This window comes from Monodelphis domestica, chromosome 5, assembly GCF_027887165.1.
Source record: "Monodelphis domestica isolate mMonDom1 chromosome 5, mMonDom1.pri, whole genome shotgun sequence".
Lineage (NCBI taxonomy): Eukaryota > Metazoa > Chordata > Mammalia > Didelphimorphia > Didelphidae > Monodelphis > Monodelphis domestica.
In genome coordinates, this window is record NC_077231.1 from 8,337,487 (window position 1) to 8,357,896 (window position 20,410).

Genomic DNA, 20,410 nt, shown 5'->3' on the forward strand with positions numbered 1-20,410 from the left:
TTTAGACAGAAGATCTGGCTTGGCTTCTTACAATTACTATGTGACCCTCAGCAAATGTTTTCATCTCTGGGGCCTCAGTTTCATCATCAGCCAAATGCTGCTAAACCATTTGTATCACCTCCCTACCAGAGTGGAAGGCAGGAGGGAAGGAAACACAGAAACACATCATATAAATAAGCTGATATTTTTACTATTGGATAGCTAAGACTGATGTGACCTGTCCTCATAAACTTGACTTTTTTCATATATTGGCATGGTTATTATAATAAATTGTCATCTGTTCATTTAAGTAAATCAATAAAAAGCTTCTATTAAGCAACAATTAAATAAAACTTGTGGTGGACAAAAGAGGAAAGTCAAAGAAATCCCCTATTTCTGAATGGATAGGACAGTGAAGAAAAGGTGATGATGAGAAAGCCAATCTACCCCATCTATGAAATTCTTATATAGTTTCCTGTCCAAAGGTTTTCTTGGTGATAGGAAAGATAATTAAGCTAGTTGTTGAATAGTTTTGAAAAGAGTGTCATTTATTATTTTTCTATTCCCCCTACCTTGACCTAATATAGCTTTGTTTGGAACTATGATTTTATTGTTTTTGTAGAGAACTCTCAGGTATTGAAGGATGATTGGTACCCTGACAAGGACAGAAACAAAATCATTCAAAGCAATAGGGAAGGGGAAGCTAGGTAGTGTAGTGGGCCTGGAGACAGGAAGTCCTTAGTTCAAATCTGACCCGATCACTTCCTAGATGTGTGATCTGGGGAAAGTCGCTTAACCCCAGTTGCCTTGCCCTTACCCCCCTTCTGCCTTGGAACTGATACTTACTATTAATTCTAAGACAGAAGATTTAAAAAAAGAGAGTAATAAGTAAATCAGAGTAATAAGTGAGGAGATGGTAAAGGAGTATAAAACTGCCCTCCATGGTAAATCCTCCAACTCAGATGAACTTTCTGAGAACAATAGAAGAATTGGCAGATGGAATTCCTAGATTATTGCCATACATCTTTGAAAGAACATGGGGAATCGAACATTGAAAAGGGGAAACTATTCTAATTTTTTAAAGGAAGAGATTTTGATGTGCAAACCTCTGAGAATTAAACTTGACTTTATGACAAAAATGTAGAAAATATTATTAAATAAAAACTGAACCTTTAAAAAAGGTAACAACACTTCAGAAAAGAAGCTAATGTGGTTTTAAGAAAGTTCAAAGAAGATAGCTGACTCACAATGAATCAACCTGGAGTTATAGCAGCCAAGAGAGCTGATGTGATTCTGGGCTGCCTTATAATAGAGAGCAGTAGAGGTAATGAGCTCACTGAGATTTGCCCAGGAATAGGTTGGGTGGTACCTTGTCTATTGTGTTCTACTAGGTACCATATGTGGGGAAAATATATTGATGGACTAGAGATCACCAGGGGAATATAGCCAAGATGTTGAGGGTCTTGATGATTATACCATGTGGAAGCTGATTTGGGGAGGTGGTGAATTGCTGCTTAGAGCAAAATTGGAAAGGAAAAATATTTGAAAAGTTATAATGTGGAGGAGATTTTGAAATTTTTTAGCTTGGCTCTGATGCATAACTGATAGTAATGGGGGGGGAGTTGTAGGGAGGGCAATTTTGGCTTGATGGATGAAGGGAGTTGTTAACAATTAGAGCTATTTCAAACATCTCCCAAATATATGCCCTTCTCTCCTAACATGGCAATATTTCCCTATCAATATATTCAGTTTGGGAATAGTTAGTGATTCAGTTTAGCTGGAGCATACAGTGTGTGAGAGGGAAGTAATGTACTCAGAACTGAATATAGTATTCTAGGATAGTATTGTTACTAGGAAAGAGGAGAGCAGGTGTCTGGCCCCATTCATTCTGGAAGCTATTTCTATCTTAATGTAGCCTAGAAAAACATTGTCTTTTTTAGACTGCTATGCTGTACTTGAATCCTAGAGAGTTTGAAGTCCACTAAAACCCCTTCTGTTTTGACATGTATTAATGTTTAACCATTTTCTACCATCTTTGACTTCTATAGATGTGATCTTATTTTCCTCAAGTGCTGGAGATTGTACTTGTCCACCTTAAATCATATATTTTAAAGATTTATACCATTGGCTTCTTTTGTTGAAAAGTTTGGGATCTAGACTATATTTTCCAATGTGTCTACTATATCTCATAGTTCTCATCAAGTGCAAAATTGATTATAGAAAGTACTGGATGAAATCAATGAACAGCATAGCCAAGGACTCCACTCGAGGACATTCAACTAGAGGCCTCTTTCCACAGTGATGTCCACCCATACCATTAGTCTCTTTCATTATTAGTCTCCTTTGTTGAGCCCCTGATTCATCTTTTCTGGTTCTGCTTGATTTAAAAGGGTAGAACCAGGAGAACTGAGGTGTGCAAGATCCAAAGATCTAAAGTCTATGACTAAGATCCAAAGAGGATAAACCTAAGAATAAGTTGTCATTCAAAGGTAGAATGGGACACACTGAGAAGTAGCAAGGTTGTCAAGCAGAAGATAAAGAACTACTTATCAAAGATCCTGAAGAAGAGATTTTGCCTTGGAATCCAATGATCTCAGCTTTCCCCTTCAATTCTAACTATAATTTTAAAATTACCATTTCCATTCATTTGAGGGAGAAGAGTCACATAACTTCTTGTCGTCTCACATTGAGTAGGAAATGAAGTGGGGATTTGCCAGGGCACTTTCTGTAGGCTCAGAAGATGAGTTTGTACTTTTCCTCTCTTCTGATCTATGTAACTCTGCCAAATAGTGAATATTTGCAGCTTTGATTGTATGAAACTCCTGATCTGCTTCAGCCTCTGAGTCATTCTTCTGCACTGGTTAGCTAACTTGGATCCTCTCTTAATTTGAGGGCCCAATCAATAAACTCCCCCTACCTGAGTTTCACTTAAATCTGGCATTAGTAAGTGACCCAGAGAACTTTCCACTACATCTGGGTTTGTTTAGAAATGTCTTCTCCCATATCTGGCACTATTTGACTGTCATTCTTAGGGTATATAATTTTGCAATCTCAACTGCTATTTTGAGTATGTTTCCTCACCAACATGTCTCCCTTACTCTCTCTAAGAGAGATTGCATTCATGGGGATGAACTTTTGTTAAAATATAGTGTGGGTATTTATGAGGGTATGCTTATATATATATATATTATATATATACATATATATATACTGTTTGCCACACCACATAATAATGAAGCTATTGTTTGTATCAGCTTCCAGAGTATCATACCAATTTCCTGAAAATTCCCCAATCCAATTCTTTGCTTTAACCCAAGCTGTGAGGCCAAATAAAGCATCATCTGTGAAGTGAAAATGTGCATGCCTTATGTCATACAGTGGTTATATAGGAAGTGTATCAAGCCATGACTCCAAACTATCCAAATTGCTATTCCACTACTGCTGCTATTGCTATTACTTCTATAGGTACTATGATCTCCTCCATGACGACATTATCATCTGTGAGAAGGAATTTGTATTTTGATTTGATCATTTGGAGTTTTAGACATCCCTTCCATTTGTTTTGAATTTGGACCAATCAGCAATCAGGGAATTGATCCCATAGGCACTGGCCCCTTGGGTGGTACCAGGCTAATTGAGGAACTGTGATTTGGTTCCTGGGGGAGTGATGTAAGAGAGCTAGTGGGTATTGTAAGGATTTATAAGACGATACCCAGCAGGAAGCTTGGGTGGTGGTGGTATTTTCTGAGGCTGAGATTCAGAGACACACATTGGAGTTGTTAGGCTCTAGTTTATTAGACTAGGAAATTCTTCATCTCCTTTATATATTTCTCTCATTTTCTTTTTCTTACTAATAAATCTAGCTATTAACAGTCTTGTGAATTAAGGGTTAATTACAATTTTTGGCGACCACCCATTCTAATCATTACACAACTTAGGTCATTTTTCTTGGAATCAGAAGCCCAGAGCAGAAAGCTTATTGCAATGGCTGCCTAGTTCTATGGCTGTGGAGAAGCCAAGGAAAGTTGAATAACTGGAAAGATTCCTTGGAACTGGGGATGCAAAGATAATCTCTCGTGCATCTTAATGGATCTCCCTTGTCTAGAATCTCAGGAAAAGCAAGAGTACAGGAGGATAGAGATATTTTTTAGTATTTCAGAATTTAGGGGTCCTCAGATAGTCTAGTACCATGACATTCTAAGAGAGAAGGGTCACACATCAATCTCTTCATACTTTAGGAGAAGACATTGAAGCTCCCTAAGGTTCTTTGACTTGAATAGGTAAAGCTGAGGATTTACTTCCTAAAGTTTCTGCCCCCTGGTTTTCCATTCAGTTCCTTGAAAGTTACAGAAGACATATGGGCATTCAGGAATAAAATATTAATTACTCAAGCTATTTGTCAGGAATGCCTTGTTGTCAACCTCCTGGGGATACCTTACAGAGAAACTAAGTGATGATTTCAAACAAATGCTGAAGCCAATTCTCCTGTGTTTGTTTGTGTGTTTTCTCACATAAGTGTGTTTATGACTGGATACATGAATGTATATATACATTTATATGGCTATATGGTTCAGGGTGCCTTTGTCTATGTATAGGAATATTTGTACATAGGAATACATGTACATACATGTGTGATGCAAGTCTGTATGTACTGGGATGGCATGACTGAAGGGATGAATGTGTGTGTGTTTGTTTAGACAAAGTATTTATTAAGTGCTTGATATGTTCTAGACACTATGAGAAGTGCTGGGAATACAAATTTTTTTAAATGGAGACCCATTTTTGCCAGGGGAAGTGGGAAGGGAAGAAAAGGAGGGAAGGAAAGAGAAGGGGAGGAGGAGGAGGGCTAAGTTGTAAAAATCCAGAAAGGCAGGATTCTAGAAAGGATATGAGATAGTTTAGGAGCAAGGGTAGCTGGGATAGATGCTTCTTCAAATGGAGGTTCTGGGTAGGAACTTACTGCAGGAGGGATCCTGAGGGGCAGAGGCATCTCTAGCACCAGAAGGCAGCAGTGATAGAGGCAGAAAAGTCTGGAGAATCCAGGGTGGAGCCAGGACCTAAGACTGATTAAGGATCTGTATATCTATTTATATACATATATATTTGGGTCAGTCTGGCTTTAGATGCTTAAAGCAAAAAACATGTTCATGATCTGTGTTTGTGTCTATAGTACATTTGGGATAGCAGAGATGGTTGGTTATGTTAGTGTTCCTATAGGTAGCCACCTCACTGCCAATGGTTATGGCTTCTGGCTGGCACAAAAAAGTTAATGAAACAATGCAGATGTGGACCACCCCCTCTATTTTCTCTTCATCAGGTAAGCAGCCATGGAGATGGATTGGGAAATAGCCCAAGTATTTATAGGGTGTCTCCAAGACTATGAGAGAATCTCCTCTCTGGGATGCTAATGGCTCCTATCGTAGGCACTTGGGTTCACATTTAACTAACAAGTAATTGGCAAACAACCTACATTGAGTCAGAAACTACAAATCCTTCCCTCTACAGATTCTTAACCTGCATCCAGTATAGAGCTAAACCCCATGGTACAAATACAGTTTCATATACAATGCATATAAATATAGATCGCCACATAGCACACATTTACACATCCACCCTTTAATTCACACACTTCTAATCTCACATAAATAGTAGAAGCTGGTCCTGGAGGGTGAGGACTGTTCCACTGATGTTGGCATGTTCAGTACCAGCACAGTGCCTATCCCCTGGTAGGTTCTTAAAGGACTGTTGACTTTATGATGGAGATATTCACAGAACAATCTAAAGAAGAAATAGAGACTAAAGGATGCCCAAGTAGTGGAGTAGCAGGAAGAAGTAAAGCAAGCTCCTGTCTTACACCCACAACTCCTCCAAACAAATAGATCTGGAAAACATACCAAATGTAATCCCAATCAGGAAACTTAAATATACACAAATGTACACATATCACAGTGGGTGATAAAAAAGTCCAGGTAAGGTCAAGATGGTGGTTTAGAAGTTCAGACCTCTGAAAACCCTTCTTTAGCAATCACAAACTGACTGCTCCTAGGAGACTGAAAATCAAACCTAACAACAAGACAGAGCCAAGGAACCCTCCTGTTGGACTCAATCCAAAAGGTACACCCCCCAAAAACTGGAATCTGAGAACACTTGGGTTTAAGGGGAAGGCAGAAGGAAGGTCCCAGGACCCCTCCCCCCCAACCTAGAGCACTTAGCCTCCAGTGGTAGCGGGAACATCTGGTTGGGCAAAGGCACTGGTCTGTAGGGTGTACCTTGCAGGCAGGGCTATGCCAGATCAGAACATCGAACACAGGAGGTGGGGAAGGAGCTGGAGAGGGAGTGCAGAGCTGGCAGCCTGGACAGAGCTATGAAGACCCTCCATATTGCTGTAGGCTTCCAGGAGGTTTTAGTCTCAGGGCACATCCAGCCCAACCCAGCTGAACTTAATCCCATCAAAAATCTTCAGAACTCAGGGAAGCCCAAACTCCAATAACCCTCCCTCACAGACTTCTAGACTTTAATTTAATCCAATCAAAAGCCTCCAGAGGACAGGGAATCTCAAACTACAACACCCCTCCCCCACAGACTGCAGAGAGAGACCTTCTGTCAAAGCTCCAAGAGGGGAGACTGACAGAAACCCCCAAAACCAAAAAATGAGAGATGCAAGAGCACAGACAAATATGGGGAGCAAAGAAGGGGTAAATATAAGCAAACAACAGAAAAAGAAGAAAGAAATTACAATAGACAGCTTCTGTACAGGTAACGATCAAAGAGAGAACTAAACAGAGGGGGAAGGATCAGCAAAGGAAAAATCCAAAGTCTCAGCGAATTGGATACAGGCTTTGGAAGAACTCAAAATGCAATTTAAAACACAATTAAGAGAGGCTGAAGACAATTGGGAAAAGAACTTAAAAACTAAGATAAGTCATCTGGAAACAGAAAATAGTGTCTTGAAAGCCAAAATGAAAAAGCTTGAAAATGAGGCAAAGGAGATGAAAGATGAGGCAAAGAGGATGAAAGATGACCTCCAAAGTAAATCAGACCAGAAGGAGGATGACCAAAAAGGCAGGGATGACATCTAGTCTTTAAGAACCAGAATACAACAACTAGAATTAAGTGACCTCACAAGGCAGCAGGACACTATAAAACAAAACCAAAAGAATGGAAAAATTTGAGGAAAATATTAAACATCTCATTCACAAAACAGAAGATTTAGAAAATTGTTCTAGGAGAGACAATTTAAGAATCATTGGTCTACCAGAAGACCATGACAAAAGAAAAAGCTTGGACATAATACTATAGGAAATTATTGAAGAAAACTGCCCTGATATTCTAGAACAAGAGAGAAAAGTAGAGATCGAAAGAATCCATAGATCACCTCCTGTACTTAATCCCCAACTGACAACACCCAGGAATGTTATAGCCAAATTCAAGAACTCTCAGACCAAAGAAAAAATATTACAAACTGCCAAGAAAAAGTCATTCAGATACCACGGAATCACAGTGAGGATAACACGGGACCTGGCTGCATCTACACTGAAGGACCAAAAGGCATGGAATATGATATTCCAGAAAGCAAGGGAACTAGGTCTACAAGAATCAACTACCCAGAAAAACTGACTATATTCTTACAGGGGAAATTGTGGTCATTCAACAAAAGAAAAGAATTGCAAGCATTTGTAAAGAAAAGACCAGACATGAACAGAAAATTTGATGTCCAAGCACAGAACTCAAGAGAACCATCAAAACGTAATTAAAAAGGAGGGATAAAAGAAAAACAAAACAAAACAAAACAAAAGAAAAAAAACATTCTTTAAGAGACTCAATAAGTTAAAATGATATGTATCCCTATAAGAAAAGAGGTAATTGGAAACTCTTAAAAACTATTGTTATTACCTGGGCAGCTAGAAGAAATTACACTTAGAGGAAATGGTGAGAGACTGTATAGGATGAAATAAGAAGACATAAATAGGTATATAGATATATGTATGCATAAATACATATACATGTGTATATATATATATATATATAAACTAGAACTAAAAAAAGAGGTTAATGCTAAAAGAAATGGGAAAAGAAACAAAGGGGGGTAAATTTATATGTCCCAAAGAAGCTCATGGCAGGAGGGAGGAGGACATCAATACACTGGAAGGGTAAAGAGGTTGGACACAGGAAATACTCAATTCTTATGTGCATTGAAATTGACCCAGAGAAGGAAAAACAATCCAATCCATTGGGGCATAGAACAGATTTGTGCCCTATAAGGGAGTAGAAGGGTAATAAATGGACTGGTGGGGAGGGAAGCAGTACAAGGGAGTGATAAGGTGGGGGGTAGTTTTAAAAAGACTGCAAAAATAAGTGGGGGAATAAGAAGGTAGAGGGTAGAAAAGGAAGTAAAATAAGGGAGGAAAGTAGGGGGATTGATTAAAAACAAACATTGGTGTAGAAGGAAATAGTGAAAGAAGAAAAGGCAGAACTAGGAGTAGAAATCAAAATGCTGGGAAATACACAGCTGATAATCATAACTCTGAATGTGAATGGAATGAACTCACCCATAAAACACAAGTGAATAGCAGAGTGGATTAGAATCTAAAACCCTACCATATGTTGTCTGCAAGAAATACACATGAGGAAGGTAGATACGCATAGAGTGAAAGTAAGAGGATGGAACCAAATCTATTGGGCATCAACTGATAAAAAGAAGGTAGGAGTCACAATCATGATATCTGACAAAGCCAAAGTAAAAATAAATCTAATTAAAAGAGATAGGGAAGGTAATTGCATCCTGATAAAAGGCAGTATAGACAATGAGGCAATATCAGTACTCAACATGTATGGACCAAATGGCACAGATAGAAAAATTATACTAGTGGGAGACCTGAACCTTCATCTATATGAACTAGATAAATTAAACAAAAAAAAATAAATAAGAAGGAGTTAAGAGAAGTGAATGAAATCTTAGAAAAGTTAGAGTTAATAGATATGTGGAGAAAAATAGGATCAAAAAGGAATACACCTTCTTTTCAGCCTCACATGGTACATTCACAAAGATTGACCATGTATTAGGGCATAAAATCATTGCAAACAAATGCCAAAGAGCAGAAATAATAAATGCAACCTTCTCAGGTCACAATTCAATGAAAATAATAATTAGTAAGTATACATGGAGAGGTAAATCAAAAATTAATTGGAAATTAAACAATACAATTCTTCAAAACTGGTTAGTCAAAGAAAAAATCATAGAAACAATAATTTTATTGAAGAAATTGTCAATGATGAGACATCCTTTCAAAACATGGGGTACAGCCAAAGCAGTACTCAGGAGGAAATTTATAACCTTGAGTTCATATATTAACAGTGAATTGGGCATGCAAATTAAAGAACTAGAAAGTGAACAAATTAAAAATCCTCAGATGAAGACCAAATTAGAGATCCTAAAAATCAAAGGAGAAATTAATAAAATGTAAAGTCAAAGAATTAATGATTTAATAAATAAGACTAGAAGCTGGTACTTTGAAAAAACAAATAAAATAGAAGGAGTACTGGTCAGTTTAATTTAAAAAAGGAAAGAAGAAAATCAAATCGACAGTATCCAAGATGAAAAGGGAAACCTTACCTCTAATGAAGAGGAAATTAAGGCAATCATTAAAAACTATTATGACCAATTATATGGCAACAAATATGGCAATCTAGGTGATATGGATTATTACTTACAAAAATATAAATTGCCTAGACTAACAGAAGAAGAAATAGAATTCTTAAATAATTCCATATCAGACAAAGAAATTGGACAAGCCATCAAAGAACTCCCTAAGAAAAAATCCCCAGGGTCTGAAGGATTCACAAGTGAATTCTATCAAACATTCAAAGAACAGCTAATCTCAATATTATACAAACTATTTGACAGAATAAGCAAAGAAGGAGTTCTAGCAAATTCATTTTATGACACAAATATGGTACTGATCCCCAAACCAGGCAGGTCAAAAAGAGAGAAAGAAAACTATAGACCAATCTCCTTAATGAATGCAAAAATCTTAAATAGGATACTAGCAAAAAGACTCCAGCAAGTCATCACCAGGGTTATTCACTATGACCAGGTAGGATTCATACGAGGAATGCAAGGATGGTTCAATATTAGGAAAACCATCCACATAATTGACCATATTAACAAGCAAACTGACAAAAAACACATGATTATCTCAATAGATGCAGAAAGAGCCTTTGATAAAATACAACACCCATTCCTATTAAAAACACTAGAAAGTATAGGAATAGAAGGGCCTTTCCTAAAAATAATAAACAGTATATATCTAAAACCATCAGCAAACATCATCTGCAATGGGGATAAACTAGAAACCTTCCCAATAAGATCAGGATTGAAACAAGGATGCAAATGATCACCTTTATTATTTAACATTGTACTAGAAACACTAGCAGTAGCAATTAGAGAAGAAAAATAAATTGAAAGTATTAAAATTGGCAATGAGGAGACCAAGCTATCACTCTTAGCACATGATATGATGGTCTACTTAAGGAATTCTAGAGAACCAATCAAAAAGCTAATCGAAATAATCAACAACTTTAGCAAAGTTGCAGGATACAAAATAAACCCACATAAGCCATCAGCATTTCTATATATCTCCAATCCATTTCAGCAGCAAGAATTAGAAAGAGAAATTCCATTTAAAAATCATCCTAGACAACATAAAATACTTAGGAATCTATCTTCTGAGACAAACACAGGAACTATATGAACACAACTACAAAAACACTCTCCATACAATTAAAACTAGATCTAAGCAATTGGAGAAACATTGATTGCTCATGGGTAGGATGAGCTAACATAATAAAAATTACAATCCTGCCCAAATTAATTTACTTTTTTAGAGCCATAACCATTGAACTACCAAAAAACTTTTTTACTGAATTGGAAAAAACATAATAAAGTTCATTTGGAAGAACAAAAGATCAAGGATATCCAGGGAAATCATGAAAAAAAATGCAAAAGAAGGAGGACTTGCAGTTCCAGATCTCAAACTATACTATAAAGCAGTAGTCATCAAAACAATTTTGTAGTGGCTGAGAGACAGAAAGGAGGACCAGTGGAAGACTGGAACAACCTCCAGAAAGTGATGCAGTGCAAAAGGAGCAGAACCAGGAAAACATTATACACAGAGACTGATACACTGTGGTACAATTGAATATAATGGACTTCTCCATTAGTGTCAATGCAATGTCCCCGAACAATCTGCAGGGATCTAGGAGAAAAAACACTATCCACAAGCAGAGGACAAACTGTGGGAGTAAAAACACCGAGAAAAGGCAATTGCTTCACTACAGGGGTGGAGGGGATATGATTGAAGAGAGACTCTAAATGAACACCCTAATGCAAATACCAACAACGTGGAAATGGGTTCGGATCAAGGACACATGTGATATCCAGTGGAATCATGAGTCGGCTATGGGAGGGGTGATGGGAGGAGGGCTAGGAAAAGAAAATGATCTTTGTTTCCAATGAATAATGTTTGAAAATGGCCAAATAAAATAATGTTTAAAAGAAAAAGAAAAGAGTACCAGTAGAATAGACTAGGGGTAAATTACCTCAGCAAGACAGTCTATGATAAGCCCAAAGATCCTAGATTTGGGGACCAAAACCCACTATTTGATAAAAACTGTTGGGAAAATTGGAAGACAATATGGGAGAGATTAGGTTTGGATCAACATCTCACACCCTACACTAAGATAAACTCAGAATGGGTGAATGACCTGAATATAAAGAAGGAAACTATAAGCAGATTAGGTGAACACAGAATAGTATACATGTCAGATCTTTGGGAAAGGAAAAACTTTAAAACCAAGCAAGAGCTAGAAAAAAAATCACAAAATGTAAAATCAATAATTTTGATTACATCAAATTAAAAAGTTTTTGTACAAACAAAACTAATGCATCCAAAATTAGAAGGGAAGCAACAAATTAGGAAACAGTTCATTACAAAAACCTCTGACAAAGGTCTAATTACTCAATTTTATAAAAAAACTAAACCAATTGTATAAAAAATCAAGCCATTATCCAATTGATAAATGGGCAAGGGTCATGAATAGGTAGTTTTCAGTTAAAGAAATCAAAACTATTAATAAACACATGAAAAAGTGTTCTAAATCTCTTATAATCAGAGAAATGCAAATCAAAACAATTCTGAGGTATCACCTCACACCTAGCAGATTGGCTAACATGACAGCAAAGGAAAGTAATGAATGCTGGAGGGGATGTGGCAAAGTTGGGACATTAATTCATTGCTGGTGGAATTGTGAATTCATCCAACCATTTTGGAGGGCAATTTGGAACTATGTCCAAAGGGCGCTAAAAGACTGTCTGCCCTTTGATCCAGTCATAGCACGGCTGGGTTTGTACCCCTAAGAGAAAATAAGGAAAAAGACATGTATAAGAATATTCATAGCTGTGCTTTGTGGTGGCAAAAAATTGGAAAATGAGGGAATGCCCTTCAATTGGGGAATGGCTGAATAAATTGTGGTATATGTTGGTGATGGAATACTATTGTACTCAAAGTAATAATAAAGTGGAGGAATTTCATGGGGACTGGAAGGCCTTCCAGGAATTGGTGCAGAGGGAGAGGAGCAGAACCAGGAAAACATTGTACACAGAGATGGATACATTGTGGTACAATCGAATGTAATGAACTTCTCCATTAGTGGCAATGCAGTGATCGTGAACAAGTTGGAGGAATCTACTAGAAAAACCACTATCCACATTCAGAGGAAACACTATGGGGGTAAAAACACGGAAGAAAAACAACTGCTTGATCACATGGGTCGAAGGGATATAGTTGGGGGTGTAGACTTTAAATGAACATCCTAGAGTAAACAATAACATGGAAATGGGTTCTGATCAAGGACACAAGTAATACCCAATGAAATTGTGTGTTGGCTGTGGGAAGGGTGGATGGAGGGGAGGGAGGGAAATAAAGTGAGTATTGTAACCAAAAAAAAAAAAAAGTTCAGGTAAGCATAGGGTGAAAGAGATGTCTTTAGACTCTGGGGATAATAAAGTATTCTAACATAGAAAGAGGCTATACCCCAGATTAAAAAGGCATCTGAGATGCAACATAGTGGGTCCTTGACTTCAAGGAGCCTTCAGAAATAGGTGCAAATTGACAGCTCCGCACTTTCCACCCAGTATCTGTTATAAATCCAGGAAGGACTGAACAGGGGAGCTGTGACATTCCAGAGTGAGGAATGTTAGAAAGCTCTGAGCTGAGTACTTAGCAACCTTACCCATATTCTCTACCTCCATCTCTCTCTCTCTCTCTCTCTCTCTCTCTCTCTCTCTCTCTCTCTCTCTCTCTCTCTCTCTCTCTGTCTGTCTCTGTCTCTCTCTTTCTCTCTGTCTCTCTCTCTCTCTCTCTCACACACACACACACACATAATTATGAACTCTTTCAGTCATCTGCTTGTGTACTCTGAAAGTTATTACCATTGATTGATTTTGTCATTTCCTTTTTTTTTTTAAATCCTTACCTTCCATCTTAGAATAAATACTGTGAATTGTTTCCAAGGTAAGGGTTAGGCAATTGAGGCTAAGTGACTTGCCCAGGATCACAGAGCTAAAAAGTGTCTGAGGCCATGTTTGAACTCAGGACCTCCTGTCTCGAGCTCTGGCTGTAAATCTACTGAGTCAGCTAGTTGCCCCTATTTGTCAGCTCTAAATCCTTGTACCCTGGCACTCTTGATGGATGAAAGGAAGAAGAATTGTCTATGGTACATTAAAAAGTCACCAAGAGACCAGGGGGCTATCTATCCATGGAGGAGGAGAAAAATATAGTTTAGATTTTACTTTTCCCAGAGACAGGATGAATCAGATGACCTCCTGATGTCATTCCATGTCAACTCCACAAAACTGTAAAATATAAGGAGTTCTGAAACTATACATTGGTGACAAAGTAATCACAAAGAAACCATCTTTATTTATTTTCAAATATTTTTCCATGGTTCTATGCTTCATGTTCTTTCCCTCTCCTCATCCATCCCCCTCCCAGAGCTGACAAGCAATTCCACTGGGTTATGCATATATTCTCACTTGATACCTATTTACATATTATTCATTTTTGTAGTAGAGCACTCTTTTAAAATCCAAACCCCAAATAATATACTCATATAAACAAATGACAAATCATATGTTTTTCTTCTGCTTTTCTACTCCCATAGTTCTTTCTCTCAATGTGGATAGCATTCTTTCTTGTAAGTCCCTCAGAATTGTCCTGGATCATTGCATTGCTGCTAGTAGCAAAGCTGATTACATATGATCATCTCACAATGTTTCAGTTACTGTGTACCATGTTCTCCTGGTTCTGCTCATTTTACTCTGCATCAGTTCATGGAGGTCTTTCCAGCTTTTTGAAATCTTTCCGTTCATCATTCTTATAGCATAATAGTATTCCATCACCATCAGATACCACAATTCCCCAGTCAAGGGGCACCTCCTCATTCTCCAATTTTTTGCCACCATAAAGAGTGCGGCTATGAATATCTTTATACAACCATTTTTTTATTATCTCTTTGAGGTACAAATCTGGTAGCAGTATTACTGGATTGAAGGGCAGGCAATATTTTAAAGCCCTTTGGGCATAATTCCAAGTTGCTTTTCAGAATGGTTGTATCAATTCACCATCCACCAGCAATGCATTAATGCCCCAATTTTGCCACATCACCTCCAACATTTATTATTTTCCTTTACTGTCATATTGGCCAATCTGCCAGGTATGAGGTGGTACCTCAGAGTTTTTTTGATTTGCATTTATCTAAATAGGAGGGATTTAGAACACTTTTTTCATGTGATTATTGATAATTTTGATTTTTTCATCTGAAAATTTCCTATTCATATCCCTTGACCATTTTTCAGTTGGGTAATGACTTGATTTCTTGTACATTTATCTTAGTTCCTTATAAATTTGAAAAATTAGACTTTTGTCAGGGATTTTTGTTTTAAAATTTTTCCCAGTTTGGTGCTTCCCTTCTAATTTTTGTTGTATTGATTTTGTTTGTACAACCCCTTTTTAATTTAATAAAACCAAAATTATTCATTCTACATCTTGTAATGTTCTCTCTCTCTTGCTTGGCCTTAAATTCTTTCCTCTCCTATACATCTGACAGGTATACTATTCTGTGTTCCCCTAATTTACTTATAATTTCCCTCTTTATATTTAGGTCATTTACCCATTTTGAATTTATCATGGTATAGGGTGTGAGATAAGAGACTATCTTGAGAATCATAAGAGAATTATAGACCAGAGTTAGAAAAAGACTTTACTAGCTGTCATGTCGAAATCGATCATTTAATATAGGAGGGACCTAAAGTGTAGAGGGGTTCAGTGACTGGTTCTATATCACATAGATAATAAACATCAGAGAAGTGTTTCCTTATTTTTAACTTTTAATTTAGTTTTAAAATTTTCCTTATTTATAATTTCCTTATTCCATTCCTCCCACAGTCTTTCCTTTTAAAAAACAAGCTATTTCATTTTTTTACAGCCTCTCTTACTATGTCCCTATTGGGCAAATTTTTAAAAATATTGAAATATAAACTCCTCCAAATTTATCCATATGGTCTAGCAAAATAAATTTCAACTATAGTCATTACCAAAAATATTTCTCTGAATTTTAAATTTATCCTATTTGTGGCAGAAGATGAGTATGATAGGGTTCATCTTCATTCTCTTAGACACATGGATTATCATTAGTTTATCAGAGTCCAAAAGTCCTTTCAAGTTTTTTCCTCTACAATGTTATTGTCAGTGCATGAAATGTCCCCCTCATTCTGCTCATTTCGCTCTGCTTCAATTGATGAAGGTCTTCTTATTTTCCTCCGAAATCTTGGAGTTTATTGTTTCTTGTGACATTTCTTGTGATTCCATTTCAGTCATATATCACTCTTTGTTTAACCATTTCTCACTAGGTAGACAGCCCTTTAGTTTAAAAAAATTTGGTTACTAAGATAAGAACTTCTAATGCTATTTGTGCACATAAAGATCCTTTTCCTTTTCCTTTGAAGGAGTAATAGGCAGAGATGTGCGGAAGTCTATGCGTACTAACTTGGGAGTTCTAATTGTTAAATCTTCACTGTGAGCATTAACACCTTAAAAATCAGTGTCTGATATAAACCTATGCTTGATTAGTCATTTTGTAGATTTTTTGATTTAGGAAAGTAGTGGAGAAAATATAATGAATATTAAACTAAGTGTATAGCATATACATTGTTTTTTAGAAAGCTGATTGTTAAATATTTACAAGCAGGTGAATTACAAGGCTGGCCTTGTAATTTTATTGCTAGTCATAGTTTATATATGTTCAGTTTAGTAACTTTGGGGGTAGAGTTTCAAATAATTTTCCAGAATAGCTGGGCCAATTCCACCCACAGTGTCCCTGGTTATTTTTAATAGCCCCTCCAACATGTGTTATTTTTGCCAGTCTGACATGTCTAAGGCAGAACCTCAAAGTTGCTGTAATTTTCATTTCTCTAATGATTTTTGTCTTAAAGTTTTTTTTTTAATATTATAGCTTGGATTTCTTCCTTTCAAAGCCCCCTGTCCATATCCTTTGACCATTGATCTGTTGTTTCCAATAGTGTTTCAAACACATATTTAAAATGCAAAGCCCAACTTGAAAACTTTCCTGTCTCAGTTTTCTCTTTCCTCAACTTGTATCACCTGATTGGCTCCACTGGGAGATGGCCTCTCAGTGAAGCAGCTGTTGTGAACATGTGGACAAGGCAATGAGGGTCCTAGGGGAGTCACATGAAAGAAAGGGTAACAGCTCTTCCCTCTCCACAGAACATTTTTATTGTTTGGGTGGAACCTTTTCTAGCACTTTCATTAAGAATATAGCACCTAGCCAACCCCTACAAGTCTCTGTGTCTGTATTTATTCTGCCTCTCTCTTTTTCTATCTCTGTCTCTTCCTATCTCTTTCTCTCCCTTCCCCTTTCACTCTGTCCCTTTCTTACAGAATTACAGAGTTTTAGCCTTGACAAGGTCCCTAGAGGCAAGTTACACTGGCCCAGGAATCCATTCTACAACAATGGGAACAGACATCCCTTGAAGACAATCAATATGTACGCCCTTAAAATATGCCCCTGATGACCTTCAATAATAGGGAATGAGTAACTTCTCCCTCCTTCACTTCTTTCCATCCACGAGAACAGCTTAAGTATTTCAAACTCAATTTAATCCCTTCTAAATCTATATAAGAAGCTTTGAATAGAATTCTTTCATTTCATTAAGGTTTTACATTGACAGTAAGTTCCATCTTGTCCTAGTGTATTCCACAAACCTCTGGGAAATAATTGTCTCTCTGTCATTCAAGGGACAGCCTAACCAAGTCTAGAGAGGCTTATTATGAGGGTGGCTAGAGAGTGATGAATGCGTCTGTGCAAAACCACTGTCAAAACGTATCCGGTGAGTCCTAAGGTAACTGAAAATCTCCATCAATGGAGAGAGTAGCCACACCAAACTAATAATTGCAGTGTTCAAATATTTCCTTTTCCAGTTTCTATTGATACCTTTTGAGGCAGTGTTGAGATCTCTAGCTGTGTTAATAGATTTTAGGAAGAGTTTTCAGAATCCTCACATATCTGAGTCAGAAGGGTCTTCAGGGGCACTGAGTCCAGCTGTTAGTGACTCAGGATCTCCTCTAAAACATACTCAAAAAGTGGTTTTTCATCATTTTTTTAAATATCTCCAAGCAAGGAGAACCCACTCTGTCCAGAGGCAGGCATTTGTGTTTTGGGGAAACTATCATGATTAGATAGTTTTTCCTAACTCAAATGGGGTCATGAAGAGTTGGACACAATTGAAAAATGACTGAACTTGAGTTTTATCTTTAATTTGGCTATATTTGTTTTGCTTTAAGGAATAAATAAATAAATAAATAAATATATTGGATTGGCTTTTCTTAAAGTAATTTCCTCTTACCACCTTTTCCTCCAGTACAGATGGCCTATTGTAGATCAAGAAGACATCTTTCTGTGTGAAGAGTACAGAGTTTGGACTGCTTACACACCTGAAAATCATGGAATACTTGAATTGGAGTGGACCAAAGTCATTCATTCCAACTCCCTGCCTCATGAATCAATTTCCTCCACACTACAGTGACCATTCTTATCACTGCAGAAGGACTCACCACTTAAACATTCATTTTAATTTGAACATTTGCTAGGTACTTTCTGTGTGTAAAATTCTGTATTAGATTCTGAAAGGTGTTGTGACAGAGGGGAAAGAGTTTGGGACTAGGAATCACAAGAGAATTGTTTTCAAATTCTATCTCTGGAGCTTAAAGAGTTAAGTGATCATAGTTCAGTCACTTTCTCTGAACCTTAGTTTCTTTATCTGTCAAAACAGTAAAATATCTGTAGTGTTAACCTCATAAGGTTGTTGTGAATATATGTATACATATATAACATATATTCCAAGTATTACAAAACTTAAATTACTACTGAAATTCAATGAATATTTTTTAGATGTGGGGGCTATACAAATGAAATAATATATTATTGTTCACCTTATTCTATTTGTAATATAACAGAGGTCATCAAACATTGGAGGAAGTAACTTGAAGCTTAGGCTGAATGTGGCATCTATGGAGGAGAAGTTCCAGCAAAGTATTATGAGAATTCTGAGGGATAAATTTACCTCGAGGTGTTTATGCCCAGAGAGAGAGATTAAAGGAAGAATTGGCTCCTGAGCTATTTTAAAGGAAAAAAGACTTAAAAATCTAGTGGTGGTGATGGTGAATACATTTCTGGCAAAGTGGTTACCTTGAGAAATGCCATAGAGAAAGGAGAGGGGAAGACTACCATAGGGGATAGAAAATAGAGCAGATTGACTGGAATATACTATGTGAAGGGGTGACATGTTAGTTAAACCTTGAATGCTCAGTTGGAATGAGACTATGGGGAGCTTTGATTGCCAGTATCAGCACTTCATACTTTATCCAATAGGAATATCCACGAGGGACCACAAATGGTTTTGAGTACAATAGTGGGATAATCAGAGCAGTCTAGAATTAGGAAGATATCTAATATTACTTCTTCCTTTTTGTGTTATTCTTACATTGAGTCACATTCAAGGGGCAGGTTAAAAGAATCTCTTTCTTATATTTCATTTATCTCATTAGCTCTTGTGGATTCAATTATCATCTCTAAGATGATGATTCACAGATCTACTCTAATCTCCAGATTTAGATCTCTAGATGTCTATCAGATATCTCAAACTAGATAATTCATAGAGATCTTAAACTCAAAATGACACAAAGTGAACCTACTATCTTTCTCCCCCAATCCTCACCTGTTTCAAATGTCCCTGTTACTGCCAAATGCACCATTATCTTCCTAGTGTTTCAGAATCACAACCTAGGTATTAGCCTTGACTACCCAATCCCTCTTGATGCTTACATTCAACCAGGTCTCTGTATAGTGTATAAATGTTTGTTCAGATTGAATTTGAGCATCTAGAAGACACATATTTTTTAGCTTTTACAAATGGATATTTACTTTAAAAGTACAATCATTTCTCCCTAACAATTTGGCCACAAACTCTTCCCTTTGCCTTGGTACAGGATGGACTCAGAGCATTTTTTTTATAGTTTTGGTCCCACCAAATTCATGCCCAGTTGCTACATGATTGCTGTCTAGTACATCTCAACTTGCTGACCTGCCAATACCTATAAATCTAGAATGGCCTCTATTTCCTTTATTCCTAGCTCCATAGTTTATACAATGAAAGAAGAAATATCAAGGTAGGCAAAAAAAAAAAATTGAGACTTATTTCCTTGTAGGGAGAGGGTTTCATTAGTGAAGGAATCAAACCACCAGTGGAATCCACCAACAGAGAAAAGCCAAAGAGAATGAGCCCTAGAAAAGAGTAGATATGTTCCATCTGAGCAAAAAGAGTCTAATCACAATATGTATTTAAAACAAAAACAGTGGCTAGCTAAGAGAAAACTTAATGTGATAATATTTCCACAACTCTCTCCTTTTACAAGCAGACTAACCCAATATCTTTCCTCTTACTGATTTGATGAGACCATGATCTTTTTCAGGGCAGGGAACATAAATTCATTTTTCTGTCTCCTTAGAGTCCAACACAGAGCCCCACACATAGTAGGCACTGAGTAAATATTTATTGAATTGAATAAAATTGCTTGACCTAAGCTTGTCTAATAGTAGTAGGAGTAGAGGGTTATCTATGATGCAATTGCTTCTGTTCATCAGAGTAGGAGCTGAAGAAAACATGCTCTGAAAAAGACTAAAAAATCTATTGTTAAACAAAACTCAGAAATGAAATGTCATTCTTGTGCTGAAGAATCAATGTGAAATGTCAGGAAAATATACTGGGGACAATATTATGCATCAAAAGAAAGGTCTA